This window comes from Xiphophorus couchianus, chromosome 8, assembly GCF_001444195.1.
Source record: "Xiphophorus couchianus chromosome 8, X_couchianus-1.0, whole genome shotgun sequence".
NCBI lineage: Eukaryota > Metazoa > Chordata > Actinopteri > Cyprinodontiformes > Poeciliidae > Xiphophorus > Xiphophorus couchianus.
Window position 1 is genome coordinate 15179647 of NC_040235.1, and position 14907 is coordinate 15194553.

General features: G+C 37.5%; 1 protein-coding gene across 2 annotated transcripts in view; it reads left to right on the forward strand.

The window, feature by feature from the left end:
- bmpr1bb (bone morphogenetic protein receptor, type IBb) overlaps positions 1 to 14907 on the forward strand; it is a 48101-nt gene that overhangs the window by 6096 nt on the left and 27098 nt on the right. For both annotated transcript variants that reach the window (XM_028025384.1, XM_028025385.1), the window contains exon 2: positions 569 to 673. The gene's annotated coding sequence lies outside the window, so the exon portion shown is untranslated. The remainder of the gene's footprint in view (positions 1 to 568; positions 674 to 14907) is intronic.

Consider the following 14907-nt stretch of genomic DNA (forward strand, 5'->3'; position numbering starts at 1 on the left):
TCGCAGAATGGCAGCTCATAATTATGTTCTTTGCTTAAAAAAAAAAAAAAGAAAAAAAAGACTGGTCCTGGAATTACAGAACAAATCAGCTGTTTTGGAAAAAAGGTAAAGTACAGGATTCAACACTTTCCAACACTCTGGCCAAGTTAGCATTCTTTAATTCTGTCTCAGTAAAGTTTAAAAATGCTTCGTTATATTGAATTTTACGAATTCTCTATTTGGGCATGAACAAGAAGTTCTTTGTTTCACTTTAGTCAAAACATATAACAAACTCCCTTTAACAGTTTATTTTTTCACATAGTAAAGGACTTTTAAAAAGCTTTGTTCTGTAGTTTTCAGCGTGTCGGTTCTACTATAAATCATTAATGGACTGTGTCTGATCCCACAGGGGAACCTCACACTCATCCAGTAAATAGCAAGTGACAACGAGTGCCACTCAGACCACGAGAAAAGAGAGGGAAACAGATGAAATCAATTTCTGTCCTCTTTTTTTTTAATCCCTGCTTCTCAGCTCCACAATGACAGACCATAAAATGGGTTTCACATGTTTCTTTCTTTTTCTTTATAGGTGCAACAGAGGGCATTTAGAGCCATAGCTGTGACACATCCAGCTAATGTTGATGCTTTGCATTTCACACTCTGCAGACAAAGGAAGTGATTGAGAGAGAATACGGTGAGTATGCCTTCTTGATCACTATTACAGTGTCTTGTAAAAAAATTACTTCTGTGTATTTGAAACTGACTAGCTGGGCTAGAAAATAATCAGAGAAGCACCTAAAACACTAATGCTAACTTTGGAAAAACTGCAGAGATTCCTAGCTCAGGTGGGAATATCAGAACAACTATTAGTTTTAAACTCCAGTTTTCTGATCTTTATAGAAGATTGGTAAGAAGGAAACTATGTTGGAAAGTGAACTATTATAGGTCCAGTTTAAAGTTTGTCGCAAGTCATGTAGGGGACGCAGAAAACACATGGAAGTAGGTGCTCTAGACAAATCAATTGGACCCTTTAAAACATTATATTTAACTTTTGGCCCACATTCAAATGCTGTGACTACCAGAAAACTAACAATGGACTGCTAAAGACATAAGACTGGGGTTAATGGCCCAGTCTAAGTCCAGACCAAAATCCAGTTAAGAATCTTTGACTTCAAAATTGATGTCTAGAGGTTTTCTTCCAATCATTAAGCTAAATTGGTCAAATTTTCGGTCTCTATAAGTGCAACGTTTTTGCAGCCAAAGGTGATTCTACAAAAGGTCTGAATACAATTTCCATAGAAATGTGAAAGTACATTCATTGTTCTACCATTTCACAATTGGACACCTCTCTTTATTCATCTGTTACATGAAATTCCACAGAAATACATTGAAGTTTGAGGTTGTGATGAGAGAGAACGTGTAAGGGGGTTTGAATACTTTCCTGAAAAAAGTGTGTGTAATGTGCGTGGACTATTTTAAACAATGTTATCTAAATTGTTCTTTCTTGCCAAGACTCAGTGAGATATTTATGCATATTTGCCAGCTGTACAGTTGCTCTGTGGTGCTTTTGAGAATAATTACTCCATTGTGCGTCTGAATAGCACACAGCTTTGTGCAGTAACAAGCTGAACATGCTCTCTCTCTCTCACATGCACGCCGCACACACACTCAACACACACTGCAGTTCCTGAACAGGGTCTGGCATCAGTTGGAGGATTAAGGAGCTGGCCAAGAACAGGTGGCAGGTGACAAACTAATGTCAACACTTGACAGAAAAAAGGCTTCCACACAGAATTAACCCAGCCACCTGCAAATAAAAGGTGAATCGTGTTGTTGGAGAAGTTGCCAACCTCTGTATGCTGTGTATATCGATCATATCCTTTAACAATTGCTGCTACATGTTTTCTTGATTTACTAAACTTTCCAAACTGCGTCACAGAAGTAATTTCCCTTTGAGGTATTGGATGTAACTTTGAATCCTCTGATAAGTTTAAACCTCTCACAGCTATACGGCCCTATGGCACTCAGCCTAATGTATGTCTGGGTAGCTCTTTAATGGTGATTAGGGTTCCTTGTTTTTCTTTGTAAGTGGCACAGATTAGTGGTGACATCACTGAAAGGAAAGTTATACGCTGGCTTTAGTAAATTAGTTAGGGTTGGGTTGGGTCTAGTCTCTACAAACCATGTGGGAAAAAACTCTGCCATTTGCTTTTGTTGGCTTGCAGGACTGTAGCATTGCATTGCTTGGTATACAAACTTATTGATAGCTGGATTTTAACATTATAAACCATACTCTTTTAACAGATATAATTAACTTTAGATGACTAACCCCATTCAGACATGTAGAGGACTCTCAGTGCTTCAAATGAACTTTGAAGGGAAAAATGAGTTGGCTAAACCAGTCATTTGTCCTTCATCTTTAGTTACGGTTTTGTCCAGTCTAAGAAGTGAGCAGCTTCTCACTGTGTCTTTTCCACGCCTTCGCTGCCACTCTGAGAATTCAGAGGAGAGGCTGGATCGGATTACAAGAAAGAAAGAGAGGAACTGCTTGCTAACCTGCTACACCCTGGATTGTTTTTGCAGGTGTTTGAGAGCAGTTACAGCTGTTAATTTATTCTGCTTAGTGACATGTGGAGTGGGAGTCACTCAGGAACGGCCAGCCCAAGTGCTTGTTTTCAAGCCAAAGATCACAGATGGACGTTTTAAAGATTAGAAGATGGCTTTTCAAGATAAATGACTTGGAGAGGGGGAATTCTGGCATTTGCTCATTTTTGTCATCTTCTGTATTCCAGACCGTTACAATTGTTGTGTGTGTTTAATATGTACAACATGATTTAAGTAGATTACTGTGTCTGTTGTTTTTTTTCCTGTAGATTTTAGTCATTTGGGGATTTTGGGGCCAGAATTTATACATATAAGATTGAACTGACCATGAGAAGTGAGATCACTTAAAGTTTCCTTTTCCTAGTAAAGCATAAATTCACATATTTGTAATGAGAAAAGGATATAATCTATTAAAGGTCCACCCAAATGATGAGTCTCCTGGAGAAGATTGGAGATCTAGGTATAGGGCTGTTTACAATTATTCTAGGAATTCTCTCTCTCTCTAACTCTCTCTCAGCGCCGTACCTACCATTCGCTCGAAAACTGTGAAGACGCGCTTGCAAAAAAAATGAAGCTTTTACAATTGAATCCCAAGAAGATTTTATTCATAATGAGGACCTCGGCTATATTTTTTGTGGTTAGGTATTTGAGTCTTTGGAGCAGTGGGGCTATACTGTATTTCTGGTGTTTAACCTGTTCTATTTTGCACACCTGCACTGTGTGCAAAAAACATATTAGTAGTTCTCTTCTGTTTTTCTTAAAGCTCAGCTTTAATAAATGCCAGTGCATATTTATTGGTGAGATGTTCCAGTGGCAACGACGGTGGAAAATAAAATCCTTTGTCGGATGCCAATATTTTTTTTTGTTATATTTGTTAAACTGATTTAAAACATGTTTTAAAAATACTTGCTACAGACACATAGGTAAGCACAACTATTTTCCTTCTTTGAATAAAGTGGTAAAGTTGCTGGGTGTTCCGTACCTTTTCAAACATGTTTATTTTGCTTTTTGAATGGTCTGGAAATTAAACTAGGTAGCCTTGCGTAGAGTGTTCTGTACACTGGAGTGCAAAAGTCTGAGAGGGAAAGGGGAGCAGGGAGGAAAACCTCAAATGTGAAAATGACTGGAACTCCCAGGGTTTTCAAAACAGAAAGCAGGATTTTATTACACATACCTGGACAACTGAGAGCATGGAAAAACCCTGCCCATGCTCTGCTTGAACCCGGCTGTTGGGTTGGTCAGAGAAATCATAGGAATAATGTAAATCAAATAAAACAGATGACTCCTAGTACATGGAGCCAGCACATGTCAATACCGAGCCATGTACATCGGTCATACACAGAAGGACTTTAGTCATGAGGGAAATATTGACCTCTGTCTGTGTGGATTGACCAGAGGAGGTTGTTTCCCAGTCCTGACTTCAACCTCTTGAGTCAGTTTAGATTGAGACTTATCCAAAACACTCAAGTGAATGACAAATGATGAAGCCTCAATCAAAGCCAGAGTAAGGCTAATGCTCTTTATTTGTCAATAAAGTCTGTCGGTTGTGCTTACTCCATCGTTCTCTTTCATTAGGTTTCTGTAAAGGTGTAGAGTGCAGCTCATGAATACCATCAATGTGACTGTCTTATTTGAATGTTTTCTTTGTGGTTTGACAGTCTGCTTTACTGCCTGCATCTATCTTTCCAGCAAAGCAAATCAAGAGCAAAGGGAGGTAGACAGTCCTGAGAGGCCAAGCTGGAATTTGGCCCCTAAAACTGAACCGTCCCCAGGGGTCAGTGAGAAGGATGAGAAGGGGGGATGTAAGGATAGAAGAAGGGGGTCAGGCGATTCTCCAGCAAAGAGAAAGCCCCCAGGGTTTCTACTGGAAAATCTGACTTTGTCTGTGCAAACAATGTTTAGAAAGGCACACTTTCATTTCATGTGTTTGTTTTGGTGCTTTCATCAAGTTTATCATATATAAGTATTATTCACATACTTTAGCCCACCTAAAGTATGGGAATAACTGAGTAGACTAAGCTGCAACATCAGAAAGCTGTTTATATTTGAATGATTTCCAACCTTTTGGGAATAGATGTCTTGAGGGGGCTTTACAGTTGAATTTAATGTCATTTTTAATTTTTTACCCTTCATGTTCCCTTTTATTTTTGACAGACTGAATATTTTCAGTCCCTTTAGTATTCCTGCAATAGAAGCAAGCTGGGTTCAGGCTAAGATAACATGAGCTGTTTGCATGTCCATTTTATCCCAGGAAAGATAAAAAATAGCAGTTCTAAAAGGGTTGATCAAAGATTTAAAAATTCAAAAATACTTTATTGATCCCAAAGAGACATGCAATGTCGTTGTAACTCATATTAAAATTATTGTAGATGGTGTTGATTGTTGGCTGGTTTAACTTTCATCTCAAGCTGTTAGTCTTTTTACTCATCTGAGTTTGTCTCTTGCTCACATCTTAATTTATTCTAACGTTATTAAACCTGTGAATATATTTCTTGGATCAAAGCATAAATTCATTTATAAAACAGAATAGCAATCTCATCCTGTCTTGAAATTATAAATTGGACTCCAAGGTCTTTGTTTGTGGATGTCTTGTTTAATTTGATGTGCTTCTGCTGTAACTAAAGCAGGCCGTATTTCTACTGTGTTTTGACATGTCTGTGCTATAAACCCTCTGTAAAACATGTCCATCCTCATTCATATATCCACAGTCACTTTTAGGTTGAATTGATATCTTACTGCATCCAATCAGTTATTCACCCCTTCTCTGTCTAGATTAGACACAGAATGACAGAACATCAATTTTCTGCCTTGCCTTTGTGCACTTATGCCGGCACATGTGCACCCTTGTAATAGACCTGACAATGCAGATTAATGTCCTATTTCAGTATTATAGGATTCTGTGCTAAGTGAATGTGGCAAACTTTTACACATGTACAGTGGTGTGAAAAAGTGGTTGTCCCTTTCATGATTTTCTATTTTTTTTGCGTGTTTGTCACACTTAAGAATTCAGAACATCAAACTAAATTAAAAGTATGTTAGTCAACGACAACTCAAAAAACACAAAATGCAGGTTTTGTGAAGAAAACAAAAACTGTTTTCTTCACATAAACAGTTTTTTTGTGAAGAAAAAAACTGTTTTTTTTTTTTCTTTACAAGTACACGTCAAGTACTTGTACTTGATGTATATCAAATACTTGTGTACATCAAGTCAAATACTTGATGTACACACTTTTTAAAAATTTCTTACAGAGAAGGTAGCACTTGAAGCCACAGGAAAAGGAGGGGAAAAACTCATGAGTCTGCATAGGAGTGTATAACAAGAACAGACAGAATGTACCCTGTAGGCAATATCATAATCTCTTTCTCTGCAGACAGCCAAGCTGAACAGAAGCCGAACAGTTGATGCTCAGTCATGTGGTTGTGGACCGTTCTTTTTCACACACACCTTTCACACAATGACCGCCTTGGGGAGACCCCTGCCTCTTTATTGTACGTCACGTCCCTATCCGCAGAAGTTCCCACTCCCGCCTTGGATCCTCTCTTTTGGTATTATGAAAGAGTCACACAGAGAGCACCACACTTTTCTACAAGCAGCCTCATTTTGGACAACCAAGTTGAAAGTCAAAAACCGGATTGTAGAAGCGAACTATTTGAAGATAAATATCAACATTGCTGTCCAAGCGCATTTATGCATAACACACATTAACAAACTGACCAATCGCACCACTCTTTGACCGAGCTCTGTTGAAATGTTTCAGCCTGGGCCTGGTGTAGAGTCTGATGCCTTACAGTGAACAAAATTATACAATTTTGGTCACATATTTAAGTCATTGAGAATCAACTTTAGTACTTTGGATGAAGTTTGTGAGATCCTTAAATAAAGTGGACAACATTACCAGCTTTTCCTTTTCTTGGTTTTCCTTCACAAAAATTCTTAATTTCTGCAAGTTTATGTAGTTTTATCACCCTCCACATAGCCAATTTTCTACAGTGCTCACTTTTACCCTTTCAGTGTAATAAAATATTACTGAATTGAACCAAACAGGCTAAATAAGTTTAATTAGATTACAACATAAATCAGTCAGATTTCAGTCAAAGCATTCAAGCTTACAGAGCAGCATGTCCTCTTTTAGCACCTTCATTAATATCATTTAAAAGAACAGAACTTAAAAATTTGATTTACAACATTACATTTTCCTCAAACCTGGTGAAAACTTTTTGCATGACTTTCCTAAAGTACTGCACTTCATTTGGGAACCCCTTAATCCACCACAGCTGCTCAAATCCAAGTACAATTCAGTGCATTAACTGTGCAACCGTTGACTTCGCATTTGTCCGTTTTCTCACTGGGTCCTGATGGTGTGTGCCCTCTGAAGCTGACATCATGGGTTTCAGGTTGCCCGCTGCGGCTTTGGTTCCCAGAGGGACTGAGGGCTGGAGTGCACACCAGAAGAACAGATCCATGCTGAGAATCGACATTTATTTTGCGCTCGCTCTCCTATCCTTCTGCTCAGACGCTCACATGTGCAGCTGACTGAACTCTGTCCCACCCCACACGAGGTTATTAGCTTGGTTAGGATTTGCTGACAGATGAAACAGATGTGTGTTCCCTACTTGTAGATGGTCTGTACAATGTTTAAAAATTGTTGGAGTTAACTGAATAACGGCAGTAATTCTACTCCATAGTATTGGAATGGCTTTGTTTGGAATATTTGTCTCATCAATTAGAAAATTGTATTTTGTCTGTCCATTTTCTGAGTGTATTTGTCTTACTGGGTATGTGCATTGTGAAGGGTCTAGGGTCTAGCAACTATTTCATAAAGTCAGATGGCGTGCAACTTTGATTGTTATGACTGACTTGTAATTTGGATTTTTGTGGAAAAAAATGCCAAACTGAAAGCTTTTGTTGGTTAAAATACTAAGGAAGCATTTATCACCTAAATGATTATAAATCATCATTGCAGGCTTATGAATAAAAATGATTCATTGTAGATTCCCTTTCGCCCTATACAAATTAAATATCAGTTTCTTTCTGTTATTTTTTTATGTCATAGTAAAACAGCTTTAAGCATCCTTAAAAGCTTTGGTCATTAGATAGAATAGGGAGTTTTAGGCACAATTGGTACGGTTTTCATCTACAAGTAAATGTTGACGAGCTTTGCTGCTTTTGCAAGATTATATACAAACATTCTTATGTCAGCCAATGTACTGAATAATCTATAAAATTCCTCTCGATCTTGTGCTGCCAGGGAGGAAGTAGTGCTCAGGTGTGCTGCCAAAGGCAGCTATCAGCACCTCATTCACAGAGTGTCAAAGAGCATTGAAGGATCTGTGAATGAGAATTTGACTGAGTGAAGGTGAAGTCTTTGGTTGTAAAGTCTCAGACATCAGTGCTGTGCAAACTTTGACTGTGAAAAGAATTAAGCTGCAGTTGACAGCAGATGAACAAAAAAACACAGACATGCAGCTTAGCACAAATATGTTGCTATAAAAGCAGGCTCTTATTGCACAGATCATAAATAAATTTACTTCCCCTAAATAAAAATGATTGCCCTTTTTCTTTCTTTTGTTTTAGTTGTACAAACAAAAACATTCATGGAAAAAACTATATATAGGCTTTACCTAAAAAAAAATTGGATATCATGAAAAGTTCATTACTTTTTGTCTTTTCATTCAGGAATGAAACTCATATTTATATTTATTACACATGCAGCGAAATATTTCAGCAATTTATTTCTTATATTTTTGATGATTTAACTGCATATGTTTTTCAACGTTTTCTTTATGGCAATTTTTTTAGTAAAATATAAATAAAAATATTTTGATGCTTCTCTTTTGAGAGAAAAATTCTTGGTTGAATGAAAATAAAATAAAATCTAAATCGCCAGGGAAATTTACAATTGTACACTTATGATGATGAGTCATTGATCTCACAAAACCAAATAGGGGGCCAAAAACATGTAGCCTAGCAATGTATAATGACAGATTAGTATTCCCTATGTGTGTCTGTGTCTCAAAGGAAGGAAAGTTGCATTGAGAGCTAGATGGACAATAGCTGGAGTGTGACTGAACGTAAGAGTCCAAACGTATGCTTGCATTCCCGCTTTGTTCCATCAAATCACAGTTGTGGCAGATGCAGAATAGAGCAAGAGCAGCTGTTTTTTCCAATGCTCTCCAGTTACAGCAGTGGGCACTGCCTCGCGCTCTGGGGCTGGGCGAAGGGGGCAAGTTGTTGAGTCGTACTAACGTTTGTTCTCTGAGGGTGGGCACGAAAGGTCCACAAACAAGCTTCCCAACTGTAATTTTGGCACTGGAAAAGAGGGATGTCACGGAAGGTGTCAAGCAGAGTGGGACTGGTGAGAAGACAAAGCACACAGCTGGTCCCACTCTCACAGGACCCGTGGCGCCATTAATTACCCCCAACAGTGGTGGCTGAAGGAACCTCAAAATATTATTTGGAAACACATTGTTATTGTTTCTGTAAGGCAAAGTTAGATCAGATATGAGCTGAGTATAAATATTTGATAAACTATTTAGAAATCTGTCATTACTAAATGTAGAAATACACTTTTGAGACTCCACTCCACATGTTCTGTGGTAAGTGGAAAATGTTTTGCAACATGTCTGTTTTATTGTTTATGAAGACTTGACAACAGTTCAGTGTTCTCATTCAGCAGCCTGAGCTAAAGCAGGAGTACAACAGAAGTATGAACTAACTGCTGTGGTAAAACATGTATTATGTTATTCATTCAACACTTTTTTCAAATTAATCATTTAAAGATATGTAATTACTTATTTTAAAGGCTGAAGTAATGCATTAAAAAGTTTGCATCACTTATTTATTTAGAAATGGAATCCCAAATGTGATTCTTCCCAGTCAGAAGCTGGTTGTAAATATTTAGAGCCTAGATCTTGTCAAGGGCAGGAGCTCTCATGATAAAATATTTACAATTACTGAGTTCTATAATCTGAAGAACATTTCCAGGATTAAATGACTGGTGTTCGTTTATCTTTAGTTGCATTATTACTTCAACAACATCTTCACAGATCTGCCTAAAAAGTCAGACAGCTGCAGCTGATCCACAACGCCACCCTTGGTGTTCTTACTTAAACCAGGAAGATGATTCTAAAGTTATTATACTGGCTCCCTGTAGCTAAAACCCAATTTGTTTAGAGTTGCCTTTGATTAATATAATAACTGGAGCATAGTAAATCTATTCTGAATTACAACTTTTTAATTATTTCTCTTTATTTTTGCCAATGTAACATTTCTTTAAAAAAAAAGTTTATCATGTAAAGCACTTTGCTGTCGTGTTGCTGTAAAGTGCTATATGTAAATAAACTTACCTGGATTTTTCTCCTTAATCATTTTTACGCCTTTTGTTTTCATGACTCAAGAGATGACAGCTGCCATCTAATGCCAAATGGTTACAAATTGCTTGTATCTTCTGGCAGTAACATTTTTATGACCTTTGTGCAAAGTGAGTCTTGTACAGAAATTTAGCAGAGTGCATGCAAAGCACACAAAAATGGAGCAAATTGTATGGCTTCTTGAGTCACATCCAGAGCATGTTCCAGCATGACCAGACCTAAGTGTAATCAATTGCAGACATCTGCTATAAATGTTTAAAGCAAAGGTGATTGGTATAACCACCTATTTACATAATCCTGTGATGCATTCAATCTGTTAGCAAAGCCATGTGTAAATGTCAACACACTGCTTCTAGCAGATCCAATGCCCTTAAACAGGATGATATTGTCACAGCGGTCTCTTCAGACTTCAGAGTAGAACAGTTTGAAAAAATGGACTCTAATTATGCATTATTGTCTTACTTATAGATCTAGTTATTTTCACTGTTAAAAGAACAAAAGTAAAAAAACAATAATTTTTGTGTTATTTTGAGTTATATTGAGTTATTTTGATGCTGTCAAATAACTGAATGACTACAATGATTGTGTATTTTCCTGTTATTAAGCACAAATTTTCTGTGATTATGACTGTAATGACTGGGTATCATACAGTAATCAATTATTACACAACATAAAAGGACATGCCTTATTTCTGAAACCTGAAATTATACCTGAGCTCCTCTTGTTGCCACAACACAATTGGGGTTAACATTTTTCTTCACCCATGGGCTTTTATTTGTACAAATAAAGAGAAAACCTTCAGGACTTTGTTGCTTTAAAATCTTCAGATTTAGATTTTTGAACCACTTTCGACTTTATTTATCATCTGTTAGTAAAGAGTGGGGGTGCAAAATCCTCTGTATCCATGGATGTGTAGTTATAGCAACAAGTGTGTGATTACTGCTTCAGACATAAAAAAAACCCTCAATCTTTACCAGTTACTTCAAAATTATGGCTCAGCTACTAAAACATACCACTGTTTTATTAAAACAGAAGTTGTTAGTTCATCAATCATCCAGCTGCAGACTAAGGAAGACAAAATGGCTGACAGAACTGCAATTTAAACGCTCTCAGGTCTCAATGATCCGATTTCCAACTTAAAGACAAATCCAGCACAGCATAGTTGTAGTCTAATTTGCCTGTAGCTTGGTTAGATTTTTCAGACTTTCAATACATTTAAACATATAAGACACTGTCCATTGACCACAATTAACAGAATCCAAAGAAAATATTAAGATCCTTTGTGTTTATTGGACTGTTGTCATGATAACCACTCTAAATAGCTTAATGTATGGTCACACAGAGAAAATTAAAAGGGAAAATAGGCATAGAGTTGTCAGATGACACAAGAAATTGATCTTGACTTTACTCCACGGGATCTGCTTTTTGAAGGAAATCCTTTATTCCTGGAAATGATGTGGAACACCAGCTCAAATTTGATAAACCATAGCTCAGTTCAGTCACTCTTTATGTCGTCTGCAGTTTCAGCAGTGAAAACCTTGTCTGTGGTTGCAGCCGGTGATGCTCAGTCACAGCATGATCTGGCTGGTGTTGTCTTCCTCCCTGTCAGCAGTGCAGGGATGCTGCCCTCGCTGATGTGCACTTACAGTAAGTGAAGGAGTGATGTTTCAGAGATGGGTAGCATTTCCAGTACTTATCGACTGCTGCGAGGCGGCACTGGATGACACTGCATTCAGACACATTAGCGACAGGAGGAGACTTGACAGGACGGAAACGGACGGTTGAGAAAGCGAAGAGGGCAAGATGTTGAGACTTCACCTAGCTCACTGTTGGACACGGATGCATCGATCGCAACCCCGGCGCTCTCCCATCTGCTTCCTGTGTTTTCATTGCGCTATCATTGGAAGAGAGCAAACAACAACGTCAGGGGAAAGGCTGCTGATAGCTCCGTATCTAATGTGCTCAAGTCTCCAGGGAAAGAGAGTTACATGGGATATAATCCTGAATAGATATCTTTATATCTGAAAAGATACTGCTCATGAAAAGAGGATAGAAAACAGACATTTTAATGATCAGATATCTGGCTGCAAGTGCACCAACTGTACTTTTATTTTTATCTTGTTAAAAATAAAATGTTTTATTCCTGTAGATTTACAGATAGTTTTTAAAGTCTTCAGCAGACTTGTCTGTGTGAATTCCACCAGTTTGTGAATTAAATAATCATGTTTGTTACACCAAAACACATTAATGATCCTAATGGTGCTATAATTTCATGTGAGCTATTTAACTTCTGTGGCTTCCCATCTCTCACAGTTTAATCTAATCTTTTGAGGTTCTTTTTCTATCATTTACTTTAATATATTTTGGTATTCTCTGAGGGAAGCTTTGATACCCGTGCTATATATGTTTTTCATTACATTATTTTTAGATTAAGGGATGCTGGTGCTTAAAACAAACCTTTTCTTGTAAAACAAAATATGTTGATCTGCAGAAAGTTCCGTTTGAATTATGTGATCAAGCATAAAATGTTTCAGCTCAGTTTGAAATCAAATTTTCATTGAGTAATTTGTCAGAAAGCCACAAACTAGGTGTTCATTTTTCCTGCATGTTTTGTTATGCAGGTAAGGGACATACTCAGTTCTCTTTCTCGCTAAAGTAAAGGTTTCCTTTAAAGAACATCAGCTTCTAATTAAAGGAAAATGTGCCCAAACTGACAAATAGGTCACGGGTCAGCCTGCCAACCTGAAAAAAAGGATTTCCTTGCCCCTGTATTTCTCATCAGCCATGTTGGCAGATGGTTTAACACTCACTTTGACCTCTCAGAGAAAACGGGTATGTGTGATCTGTTTGTGCAAAAGATGAGGGACTGAAGGGGTGGCAGCCCTGTGAGTATTTCAAATAGAAGCAACCATTACTGTAGAACAGGAACTAATTAACGCTAGTTGTTTTGGAAAGGAGACAAATTTTATTATGCAGATGAAAGGTTTTCCCCCTACTCCTGACCTATTAAAAGGTCTGGAAAAATCAATGAGCGTGCATGTGAAGACATACTCCAGAGCCATCACAGGGCATTTAGGGATTGTTGTTCCATCAGATATGTTCTGCTCATCTGCATGTCACCCATCAGTTAGTCAGGGCTAGATGTTTATTGTGGTTGGTAATTAACTGTGGATAGCAATACACTACTATCAGAGTTTTGATTTAAAGTTGAACTTGCAATGGAAAAGTCTGAACAGTATGTCAATAGGAGTTGAGTATTACCAATCACCTTCTTGTGTTATGAAGTAAATTTCTTTAAGGAAACCTTGAATAGAATAGAACATTCTTATTTTTTCCCACAATACGGAAATTAATTTATCAAGACCAATGTAACTTTTTCCTCATTTATCTTTTTCTTTGTTTCAAGAAAAAATATATATTTGGAGCAATGCCTAGCTACTCTGTTTCAATCCACCTCATCAGCTAATGTGGTAGAACAGATGATTCTGTGTCTGCAGGTATTATTTTCAAACACCTCAGAGACCCAGAAAGCACAGTAACACAATATTGCTGACAACGTTCCACAACTGCTAGAATGATCCAAAATTTATAGGTTTACTCAATTCTTGGCAAAGCTGGAGTGGATTAGTGAGACACGGTGAATCTAACAGATTAATATAGCTGGCAGACTCAACCACACAGGAACAGAAACACCTTTTGTTAATGAAATCAGCTCCCAAATAAGTTTCTTGAAATGTTGAGTTGTTGGTATATGAAATAGCATTGCATTCCACTGATATGAAAAATTTCATTTTGAGTTTTAATTTGCTAAAGCAAGTGGTGTACGTATGATTAGCATGTCAGCCTTTCACCACTTTGAGGATTTATTTACTCTTCAACAAGCTCACTGTAAGATACATTTCTTCTATAGATAAAGCAACTATTACTGATAACTGCTGAGAATCTCATTTTGGAAAACTCCAAGTCGATGACATGTCGATGAGCATTTTCTTTGGTACACAAGTACTAGTCTACTTGTGTACCAAAGAAAATATTGGTACACAATATCATGTGGATATCACATCAGCCTGCTATTTGGAACTAATGTGTAAATGAGGGAACTCAAATATTACCATTAAACCATAAAACGACCATCTGACAGCTGCTATAGAAATTAATAACGAAAGGGTAGAGAAACTGTTAGAAATGAGAAAGAACAATCTTTGTCTTCAAATGTTTTATTTCGAAGGCCTGAAGCATTCAAAGTCTCTGAGACTGAGGCAGACCAGTAGAGAAGAGCCGCCACACACACATATATTGGAAAAGTAAGCACAAGGGGAAAAACGTAAGTCTGGAATAGAAAGTAAAAAACAACTTGATGCATAGACACCTACTTTGAACCTTCCTTGCACTCTGTGGTTATCACTTATGTTATCTGACCTTTCAAATGTACCTGCTCCTTACACTATGTGTGCTTAGAAAACTGCTTACATGCATACTTGCAAAGGAAATAAAACAGACATGTCTAAGAAAATAAAAGTGCAGACGTATGTACAAAGTTTTCCACTTCACAGCGTACAAACCCAAAAACATGACCATGCTAAACTCTGTCACAAATGCAATGTTGTAATTAATCTACAAGGCATCCTTTGTGCTCGGTGACCCTCACTTACTATTTTAAGTGGCTGTCAGACGCTCTGACTGGTGCTTGATAGCACTATCGCTCCACTCATGATTCCACCACTAATACCCCAGGGGCTCCTTCTAGACACGTCAGTTTTTACAAAATGGTGTCATTGATATAATGATAACTTCTCTTCGTGTGTGAAATTATTTCTCTTCCGTGCTACAATTTTTTTTTTCCTCGAGTATTTTAAGTTCATTTCTCAGAAGCGCAAAGGGGATTTTCTGTTGTGATGCAACATTTGTATAAAAATGAGCGACGTGTTCAGAAACTGCAAATTAGATTAAAAA